This window comes from Bos indicus x Bos taurus, chromosome 16 (genome assembly GCF_003369695.1).
Source record: "Bos indicus x Bos taurus breed Angus x Brahman F1 hybrid chromosome 16, Bos_hybrid_MaternalHap_v2.0, whole genome shotgun sequence".
Classification (NCBI taxonomy): Eukaryota; Metazoa; Chordata; class Mammalia; order Artiodactyla; family Bovidae; genus Bos; species Bos indicus x Bos taurus.
This window is the reverse complement of record NC_040091.1, coordinates 21,433,670-21,445,842: the sequence shown is the minus strand read 5'-3', so window position 1 is coordinate 21,445,842 and position 12,173 is coordinate 21,433,670.

The following is a 12,173-nucleotide window of genomic DNA, read 5'->3' as shown; positions in this document are numbered from 1 at the left end:
AAAAAATCTTTCAAAATATTACTGTTCAATGACAATGCACCTGGTCACCCAAGAACTCTGATGGAAATGTACAATAGGATTAATGTTGTTTTCATGCCGTTAACACAATATCTATTCTGCAGCCCATGAATCAAGTAATTTTGATTCTCAAGTCTTATTATTTAAGAAATACATTTTGTAAGGTGATAGTTGCCATAGATAGTGATGCCTCTGATGGATCTGGATAAAATTAATTGAAAATGTTTTGGAAAGGAGTCACCATTCTACATGGCTTCCCAGGTGGCTCGGTGGTAAAGAAACTGCCTGCCAATGCAGGAGACAAAAGAGACTCGAAGATCCCCTGGAGGAGCGCATGACAACTCACTCCAGTATTCTTGACTGGAGAATCCCATGGGCAGAGGAGCCCGGTGGGCTACAATCCATAGGGTCACAGAGTCAGATACAACTGAAACGACTTAGCATGCACTCATGCATGCACCATTCTAGAAGCCATTACAAACATTTGTGATTCATGGAAAGAAGTCAAAGTAATTTCTTGAAGTGGAATTTACTCTTGGCAGGGATGCTGTGAAGATTGTTGAAATGACAACAAAGGATTCAGAGTGCTACATAATCTTAATTAATAAAACAAGGGCAAGGTTTGAGAGGATTGCTTCCAATTTTGAAAGAAGTAGAAAACCCACTTTACATTCTTTACTATTCATCATACACTTTTTATTTGTGTTATTTCTGATGGGTGCTGTAAGAAAACTATCTGTGAATTTCTCATATTTCTTTTTTTTTTTTTAATTTCTCATATTTCTGTGTTGGTCTCTGGGTAGAAGTTTTTGTTCTGAACTATCTTTTCAAAGATTTTTGTAGAGCAAACTGCCTTAGAAGATGCAAATGCTATATCCATCTAGTGCAAAGGGCAGATTTATCTAGAATAACAAACACAGTTTCTTCCTCTAGGGCAAAAGTTGAGCAAGTTTGCTAGTTGTCCCTTTAAAAGATAGTGGTTTCCTAATATGAGAATTCCTCAGCTAGGATATAATCCCACTGCATACACGGTATCCACCTGGGCTGTTCCACCAACCCACAAGGCTTGGAGTACCAGGCAACTTATGAAAACATGAAGCTTATGCTGCCTGCTGTGTTGCGAGTAATAACATGCATTGTCTCTGACCTGGGTGTCTCGTGTCTTCTACCAGTACCCATGAAATTGGCAGTCAACTTGTCAGCTTGAGCACAAAGTCTCAGAGGCCTCACAGTTTCTGACGGCTGGAAGGCCATGTTGAATTTCCTCTTATTTTCTGTAAAGATTTCAGTTTATTAAAAGGTATGACTGGGAATTCCCTGGCAGTCCACTGGTTAGGACTCTACACATACACTGCCAAGGGTGTGGGTTTGATTGCTGGTCAGGGAACTAAGATCCCACAAGATTTGTGGTGCTGTGGCAAAAAAAAAAAAAGATATTTTTTTAAATTAAAAAGTTGAAAAACTTAAAAAGAAAAATTTTAAATTTTTTTTAATTAAAAATAAGTTTTGACTATTCATTTGAGTTTCTCCACAACATCTTACATTTTGTAGCAAAGGCCCATTCATAGCATCTTTCCCAGCATCTTGCCAAAAGTAAAAATGGAAAAATCTTATTTGTGTTTGTGTCTTCCATGCCCAACAATCAAGTTGTGTTGAATGAATGACCACATGAATGAAGGTAAAACACCAAAATTATAAAATTAAGCAAAGCCGCAACCCATTACATTTAATAAAATAATCAATAACTAATTATGAACCATTTACTCATTTCAGCATCTGCCTTACAGTGGAATAGCATTATGAGTGCATTTAATTGGACCAAAAAGAAAGCTGAGCGCTGAAGAATTGATGCTTTTGAATGGTGGTGTTGGAGAAGACTCTTGAGAGTCCCTTGGACTGCAAGGAGAAACAACCAGTCCATTCTGAAGATCAGCCCTGAGTATTCATTGGAAGGACTGATGTTGATGCTGAAACTCCAATACTTTGGCTACTGACTCATTTGAAAAGACCCTGATGTTGGAAAGATTGAAAGCAGGAGGGGAAGGGGACGACAGAGGACAAAATGTTTGGATGGCATCATCGACTCAATGGAGATGAGTTTGAGTAAACTCCGGGAGTTGGTGATGGACAGGGAGGCCTGGCGTGCTGCAGTCCATGGGGTCGCAGAGTCAGACATGACTGAGTGACTGAACTGAACTGAACTGACTGAATTTACCATATTTAACTATGTCTGTATGCTTAAAGCAAAAAATCAGTCTAGCAATGTGAATAATCTTATCAACTATTCCAAGATCAAAGAATCCATACACTGGAGTGAGCCTGAGAACGAGACATTTGAATCTACAGTCCTTCATCTGCTCCCATTCATAAAGGCAAACTCTCGTCTGTGAGTGGGATTTTTCTAGATCAAGAGAGAACTATTTAATAAAACAAAAGACCTACCAAACAATTGAGGTCCAGGGTAAGACTACAAATAGAGGCCTATAAACCATATTAAATACTTAAAAGTTATAAATCAAGTTAACAAAGAGTTAAATAGAAAACCCTCCTCTGAACCTTGAAAATTACACCTTCACATTGATAAAAGTTAAAAAATAAATACAAGTAAAGCTATGATTTTTATATGACTTAAAGTTGACAAGACATCAAAGACAAAGGAATTTAATTATTATTATGCACATAGGGATATCCTGTTTATGGGCTGGTGGTGTGTAGATGAGTAATAAGGAAAAGACATACACAATATACAAAGTATTGTGCATTTTTCTCATAAAAATATACTATTCTTTGTTTCACTAATAACAATGTTACAAACAATATTTTCACAAAATTTTTGTTTCAATATAGTTCTGCTCTAGCACAAAGTAAAATAGAAATATATGCTTCAGATACAAAAATGTAAATGAGTAAATGTGAAAAAAGGAAAGTTAGTTATTTTTATACATATTTCCAAAGTTATCTTTCTAAAATATTAAAAATATCTGTTAAAATTAAAAGACATGATATAAATTGTAATTCATGACTATCTCAAGTATGAATGAAAGTGTTTAAGTAAAGCTGAAAAGGTTTGAACATTTCATTGGCAATAATTTTTAATGAAAAGACCATTCCCATTTCTAGCATTTGGCATGCACATAGCTGCCTATGTAAAGGATCACAATCCCATATGATGCACATTTCATCTAGACCTACCTTTTACAAATTCAGCAGCAAATGAATATACAGTAATGTGTATATGTCTCTCATCTACTGTGCCAACTGTTGAAAAATAGCACACTGATTCTTAAATATTTTCAGAGCTATAAATGGGGATAGGAAGGGAAGCAAGACTATGGATGCTCAGAACCACTGGGGGAAAAAACACTTTTTTTAATGCAAGCTTCCCTTGCCTCTACGCCATCAGAGAGAAAGGTGGGACCCCACCCAACCAGAATAGACATACCAAGCTCTCTGTCGCAGGCCCCAAGCCTGGGAGCCAGGGGAACGTAGGGGCGGGGCAGATGTGGGGGCAGGGGTTCCTTTCTTCTCCCTTTAATGTCTTTGAGTCTTTGTCTTTCCTGGCCAGCTCGAGGGATTGAGTCCCAAAATGCAGAAGGTGTAATTTCAATAATTCTGCCTCCAAGCTAAATGCTCCGATGTTCAACTGGCATTGTACAATATAAGTTGAAACTCCAATACTTTGGCCACCTGATGTGAAGAGCCAACACATTAGAAAAGACCCTGATGCTGGGAAAGATTGAAGGCAGGAGGAGAAGGGGATGACAGAGGATAAGATGGTTGGATGGCATCACCAACCAGATGGACATGAGTTTGAGTAGGCTCCGGCGGTTGGTGAGGGACAGAGAAGCCTGGTGTGCTACAGTTCATGGGATCGCAAAAAGTCGGACATGACTGAGAGACTGAACTGAACTAAACTGTACAATATAAAGATGAAGGATAAGATGCATGTAAATAATTTAAAACTTTAAGTTCCCTTACTTGGGACATCAAAATTCAAATTGAAAAACTTGGTCCCAAGTCAAAAGAGAGAGACTAGTGGAAGAAGGGGAAAAAATGTTATTGTATGTATCTTTTACACTTTTTGCAGCTTTTTATAAAAGGGACGTTTTCATTTTGCATTCAGCCCCACAAATTACATAGCCAGTCCTGGTTATGAACCATCCTGGATCAGCACTGGATCCCAAGTGACAGAAGCAGTCATATATTTTAATACATTTATTTACTTTTAAAAATATATTTCATGATATTTAGAGAGGCAGTCTAAAATATACAGCTCAGGATGCCCTTAGCCAGGTGCAAGGGCAGAGCTGAGTAAGGGCTCTTAAGCATAAACCAACCCTTATTGCTGGTACAGCAATGCCTCAGGTTTTCCAGTGCCAGAGGAAAATCTGGCTATGTTGGTTATGTTGTGGGAAGGTAGAAGAATGTACAACTTGAGACAAAATGGTAATTTACCATTTTCATTGTTCCTCTGACTTAGAACCTAATCTTCCATAAGACGGGCTTCCTTATAGAATCTTATTTGACTCCGTTGGACACTGGTAAGATTTTTGAAATGTATATATATGTGTGTGTGTGTATATATATATATAAAAGCACAGTCACTAAAGTTTTATAAACTTTTTTTTTTGCTTCTATTCTTTTCAACTCTGTTTTGGACATTAATAAGTGTGGCACTTCTCAAAGGATGTATATAATGTCTTTATTCATATTCCCCATGGCCCATAAAATAGTGACTTTTATTAAACACTCAGCATTGAATATTAACTCATTGAATTAATTTTTAGTTTCTTTATTTTGGTGATTGGAATATTGATAGATTTAATTCTGAGAAGTTTTTAATTTTAAAACATTCCCTCTGACAAGATCAATTCATATTTTTCTGAATCATTGACGTGTATATATATTACAAAGACTTGTGAATTTTCTTTATCTCAACACCACACTGCTATCCCCATCCCCCCAAAAGTCCCAGAAAAAAACAAAATCTGAAGTGGAAAAACAGCCCACTCAGAAGGCAGTTGAGTCCTTGGGTTACAAGGCTCCATGGGCAATTATTGAGCCCTGGAAAATAGACTTGACTCCCCTTGCTCTAAATTTGTCTCTAACACCTAAAGCATTACTGAAGTTAATTAAGGTTATATTGTTGGTTGCTTTTTAAAAAAAATATGTCATTGTTCTTTCCTCAACTTCTCCATCAATATAGGAGAAAAAATGTCATCTACCACTTCCTTTTCATGGCTTGAAAACATTCTCTCACTTACCCCACATGTTTCAGCCACCTTGGCCCACAGGATTGATTTCAAGTTTACCTTTTTAGGGATTTCAAGAGAATGTGTGAAAGGATCTGGTTCTACTCTTCTGGACATCTGCTCCAATTCCACACAAGCTGGACAGAGAGAGTCCCTTCTAGAAAAGTTGCTTGGAAGGGAACCTTATTTAACCTTAAAACCTTATTTTACAATACACTAATCCAGGGAGGCCTGGCGTGCTGTGATTCATGGGGTCACAAAGAGTTGGACACGACTGAGCAACTGAACTGAACTGACTGAATCCTTGGGCAGATAGAAAGCTGTGTGCTACTTTTGACCAGGCTTTCAAGGCTTTCCCCAGCGACTGGTGCACTTGCTTCTCCTAGTTCAAAATCACATTGCTATGCATCCTGCTTCAAGACTCAGTGGTGCATCAGCCATTGTGGTCAAAGGAACTTAGCTTCCTTCGTGAGGTCCCATCAGAGACATAATGGAAAAGCATTTGACTGTTCAGCCATTTGCACTCCAACTTTTCACAAGCTCTTAAGGGAATTGAGAGCAAATGATGGATGACAGATTAAAGGAGACGGATGATGAGTAAATGAGAATGTCAGCTAGGTTTTCATACTCTACAGGGCATGGTAAATGTAGTGTTTTGTTTGCATTTTTTTAAGCGTATCCATCTGGTAAGGTTCAGAAGTTGATGCATGAACCTCTAGGCACCATGCTGATGTTTTTGAGGTCAGGTTGATGAAATTGAATGGGGCTTCAGATTTAGTGTTAAGAGCCATGAGGGCCAAACTTACACTCTTTAAATCTGTCACGTTTAGCAACTATCAGCAGAAAAATGAACTTTCAGTTGTCTCATTGAGACAATTAACTTGTTTTCACTGTTCCAGAATGCTTTCTTCCCTCCAACCAATCAAACCGAATCTACTCCTCAGTCTTCTCCCCACAGCTTCCCCAGAACACTGCAGCCCAGAGTTTCTTCCTCTCTTCTACACGTCCATCTTTTTTTTTCCCCCCACAGTACTTAATAGAAAGTAATCTTTGATGCCTGGCTTCCATCCTTATGTTATTTAGGTTGCTTGATACTTTTAACCATTTACCTGTTTTGTGTATTCATGCTTTGTCTCCTCCACTAAATTGTTAGGTCTTCAAGGGACCTAACAAGTTCTACTTCAGCACTTCAATAGCTTATTGTTACCTGACACGCATGGATTTTAATTTATTTGTTCCATTGTTTACAGTCTTCCTCGGTGGAACTTAAGCTTTAAGGGGGCGTTGCCTTTGTCTTCATCTTTGTATCTTCAGAAGTATCAAGAAGAGTCTCTTGAACTGTTTACAGTAGCCAAGACATGGAAGCTAACTAAGTGTCCATCAATGGATGTGTGAATAAAGAAGCGGTGGTACATGTATACAATGGAATACTACTGAGCCATAAAAGACAATGAAATAATGCCATTTGCAGCAACATGGATGGGCCTAGAGGTTATCATACCAAATGAAGTAAGTTAGAGAAATGTACCAAACAATGTAACTTGTATGTAGAATCTAAAATACAACACAAATGAACTTATTTACAAAGCAGAAACAGACTCACAGACTTAGAGAATGAATTTATGGCTCCCACAGGGGAAGGGTGTGGGGAGGAATAGTTAGGGAGTTTGGGAATGACATATACACAATACCGTATTTAAAATGTATAACCAACAAAGACCTACTCTATAGCACAGGGAACTCTGCTCAATATTATGTGATCGCCTAAATGGGAAAATAATTTTAAAAAGAATAGATACATATATAACTGAATCACTTTGCTATACACATGAAACTAACACAACATTGTTAATCAGCTATACTTCAATAGAAAACATAAATTAAAAAAGAATAAGCACAGTTAAAGTAAATATTATAAGTAAGTCAAAATGTTTTGGTTGCCTCTTCACCCGAAAAAAAAAAAAATATATATATATATATGTAGGAGAAAATGACTCTGTTCATAGATAACTCTCTTAATAGATTTGAAGATAATTGAACTGGTGACCACCCCACCCACCTCCCTAGGAATATCAATTCCTGTCACCAAGAGTAATTCTGTTAAAATTTGCTAAGCACCTGCTCCACTCACAAGTAAATTTCAGTTCTTTAGCCAATCAAGTAATGAGAATAGAGGAGACAATATGAGAGGAATTCACAAAGTGGACCAATCAATGTTGTTAAATCTTCCATCTTGAGTTTAAACCTATTTGTCCATCCTAAAACCATTAGTAGGAGATTGTTTCTTCACTTCTCTTTGGAGCTGTAGTTCGGTATTAAGTATTAGAGGATGTAAGATTTATTTCTTTTTGATGAGATAGCTCCTTAAAAAGTTGTAGATGTGTGAAAAATGAGATTTGAGAACCTAAAGGTCCCCACAAATTTAGGAAAAGATTCATCGATCTATAGCATTGCTAACAAAGAGTCATTGAAACCAGGTTTTAACTTGTTCAGTCCATCAATAATTCACTTCACCGAACGCACTTTTGCAAGCCAAGCAACCATATCAGCAACTCTCTTCTGAAAGTCAGACAGTCAAGGGCAAACTCACTCCAGTAAACAAAGGTCTGAGTGCCAAGAAGTCAACAATAAGTCATCAGTAAGTCTCACCCACATAAATATGCTTCCATAGATGATATCAGCCTATTGTGTTTCTGGAAGTCCATCAATCTCTGAACCCCATGCCTCTCAAAACCCATATGAGACAAGCAGTCTGCTAAGTGAGATCTCATCATCCTTTGACCTAGTGTTAATACAGGCATAATAATAATGATTTAACGTGCACTATTATTTCATCTGAAGCTAATAACCACATCCCTTCAAGAAAGGAAAAATTAGAACATTAAAAAAACAAACATTTATTGAGGACTTTCTGATTTCAGCCACCATCTTCAGCACTTTGGCTTTTTTTTTTTAAGCCTCACAACTGGGAACTTCCCTAGTGGCTCAGTGGTTAAGAATCTATCTGCCAATGCAGGGGACACACAGGTTCAATCCCTGGTTTGGGAAGATACCACGTGCTGTGGAACATGCCCCACAACCACTGAGCTCACACTCTAGAGCGCGAGCTCTGCAACAAGAGAAGCCACCACAGAGAGAAGCCCACTCACCGCAGCTAGAGAAAGCCCATATGCAGCAGCAAAAGCCCAGCACAACCACCAAATAAATAAATTTTTTTAAAAGGCCTCATGATTGCCTTATGAAATAGCTATAGTCTTTTCATTTTACAGTTAAATATATAAAGCTCAGAAAAATTAGCTCCAGGACTGACACTTGGGCCTTTTAATGGTCAAGTCATGGTCCTTTCTCTCCAGCAGAGTGAGTGATGTGATGGAGGCTCCATCAGCAGGACCCGGCAGGCAGGAGCTGGAAGCTTGGGTTTCTGTGTTTCTCTGCATTTTCTCACATAATGCTAGCTAACAGGCTGTGTTTTCTTCTACATCGAAAAAAAAAAAAACAAACTAATTTGCTTTTCTTATATTTGTAAAATTGAAGATGATTTTCAAAATCTTATATTAGACCTCTGTACTCTTAGAGTCTGAAACAAAGTAAAATAATGAATCTTGATGGAGAGCATTTAAGGAAAGCATTTGTTTTTGATATTTTAAAAAATTATCCTGGGCTTACCAGTCAGGAGTTTCCATAGAGACCATCCTCTTTGTTATTGGAGGAAGCAGTACATCTTCTTCTACTTTAAATTTTCAACTGTGATTTGATTGAAATTTTTAGTAGTTTAATTTGAAAATTTTCAAATTGACATGAAGGTAAGGAGAATAAAATAGTGAATCATCCAGTTTCAGTAATTACTAAATACCAACTCAGGGCCATCCTTACATGGATGCTTCATAATTTTTAAGAAGTCCCTTTTGGTATAACAAATAGTGACCTTCCAAAAATAAACTATACAACTTCTGCACTTTTGTGAAGGTTCTTGATAAAACATGACGTTTTTTGGAAATCATCCAAACTTTTACATATACTTTTATATGCTGTGCTGTGCTTGGTCACTCAGTAGTGTCCAACTCTTTGCAGCCCCACAGACTGTAGCCCACCAGACTCCTCTGTCCATGGGGATTCTCCAGGCAAGAATACTGGAGTGGGTTGCCATGCCCTCCTCCAGGGGATCTTCCCAACCCAGGGATCAAACCCAGGTCTCCCAGATTGCAAGAAGATTCTTTACCAGTTGAGCCACCAAGGAGGCCCAAGAATACTGAAGCAGGTAGCCTATCCCTTCTCCAGGGGAACCTCCTGACCCAAGAGTTGAACCGGGGTCTCCTGCATTACAGATAAATTCTTTATCAGCTGAGCTACGAGGGAACCCTATGTACATACGTACATGTATTGAAGAGTCCATATATACTATCACTGCTGAAAAGACATAAAAAGGCTTCAAAATAAAAATTTTGTTCCCAAATTGCTTTTCTTTCTTCAAAAAAAATCTCATTTGCAGACTAAGTACATTCCAATACAGATGAGAAAGTTTTTAAATAAGATTAAAACCTTTTGGGCAACAAATAGATTTATTACTTTTTGCATATTTTTAATTGTTATTTTCTTCACTAGGCCTAGATCTAGAAGAAGCTGCTATTGCTGCTGCAACATCAAAGCCATTAGGAAATTGAGCCCAGGCTATGAGGTTTTGAACTGTGTTTTAGTAGCATTTACCTCTGTTTTTGTTCTCACTCTCCTATAATTATAGTCATTAAAAACAAAAACAAAAACAAAACAAAAAATGATGGACTTCCTAGCAGTCCAGTGGTTAAGATTTTGCCTTCCAAAGCAGGGGCTGTGGGTTCAATCCTTGGTTGTAGGGCTAAGATCCCACATGTCTCATGGCCACAAAACCAAAACATAAAACAAAAGCCATATGGTAACAAATTCAATAAAGGCTTTAAAATTGGTCCACATCAAATAAAAGTCTTTAAAAAACCAAACATAACATTTATCAGACATATCTATCATACATGAATTTCTAAATGAATTACCAATAATTTCAATGACAGCCCTATCCATTATCCATGTCCCTGCGTGTGTGCTCAGTCCCTTCAGTCATGTCTGACTCTTTGTGACCCCAGGGACGGGGGAGCCTGGTGGGCTGCCGTCTATAGGGTCGCACAGAGTCGGACATGACTGAAGCGACTTAGCAGCAGCAGCAGCAGCAGACTGTAGTCCGCCAGGCTCTCCTGTCCACAGGATTTTTCAGGCAGGAATACTGGAGTAGGTTGTCATTTCTACCTCCAGGAGATCTTCCCCACCCAGGGAACGAACCTGAGTCTCCTGCATCTTCTGCTTTGCAGGCAGTTTCTTTTCCACTGAGCCACCTGGGAAGCCTCTTCTATGTTCCTACTTTTATTTATATCTTGTTTTGGAGCTGTGTTTTATTCCTTGCTCTTAGCAGAAATAAATGCATCCTTAATAACAATACAGGGTTAGACCTTAAATTGAGTCTAGTAAATCACTTTTAACTTTTTATTTTGAAATAATTTTCTGTTCACAGGAAGTTGCAGGAAGGTTGTACAGGGAATTCTCACATACCCTTAGCCCAGTTCTTTCAGCATGAAAATGGCACGATCTAGGAAGCTTACTCAGATTTCACACGTTTTACAGGCACTCAGGCACTCATTTGCATGCATGTAGGTCTCCCTCCACACAAGTGTATCTATTTGTTCTGTGTAATTTTATCACATATATAGATTTATATAACCATAAACATAAATGAAGATACAGAACTATTCTCTTTTCAAACATCCTCTGTATTAACACTTTACAGCTAGCTCTATACCCTTCCGTTCCTAAACTTTGTCAACCATCTCTATACAGATAGTCTAGAATTTTTGTTTTTTCAGGAATATTTCATAAATGCCATCATACAAAGCAGCATTTTGAGATAAGTGTTTTATACTCAGCCTGATTCCCTTAAGATAGACAATGATTTTTGCCTGTATCAATAGTTTTACCGCAGGATGGCCATACTAATATGCACATGTCACAGAGTTTTTTCACCATTCACTTGTTGAAGTATGTTTGGATTGTTTCCAGTTTGAGGCTATAACCAATAAGGCTTCTGTGAACATTCATGCACAGGTCTTTGTGTGAAAATGAGTTTTTATTTCTCTGGGATAAATGCCCAAGGCTACAATGGCTAAATTGTAGAGTCAGTGTGTGCTGAGTTTTTAAAGAAACTGCCAAACTGTTTCCTTGAGTGACTGTGACATTTTCATTCCCACCAGCAATGTGTAAGCAATCTGCTTTCTCTGTATTCCCACCAGCATTTGGTATTGTCACTATTTCTTATTTTAATGGCTGATAGGCATATAGTGATATCTGTGGTTTTCGTTTTCATTTCCCTAACAGCCAATAATGTTGAACATCTTTTCATGTGCTTTTTTTACCATCTGTAGCCCTTTTTTGAAATGTCTGCTCATGTCTTTTGTTCAATCTCTAGTTGATTATTCATGATATTACTTTTGAGTTTCAGGAGTGCTTTATGTTTTTTCTTTTTTTAAGATATGAGGCTTTTATTGGATAAGCGGTTTGTGAACTTTTTCTCTCAATAAACAGCTTTATCTTCTTATCTTCCTCACCGGGTCTTTCACAGAGTTAAAGTTCTTAATTTTGGTGAGGTCAAATTTACCAACTTCACTTTTCCATGGATTGTGCTTTTGCTGTGTCTATGCTCCTGTGCTGTCATTCAGGTCATGTCCTTCTCTTTGCAACCCCATGAACTTGTAGCCTGTGAAGCTCCTCCATCCATGGGATTTTCCAGGTAAGAATACTGGAGTGGGTTGCCATTTCCTCCTCCAGGGGATATTCCCAACCCAGGGATTGAACTCTTGTTTCCAGAGTCTCCTGAATTGGCAGATG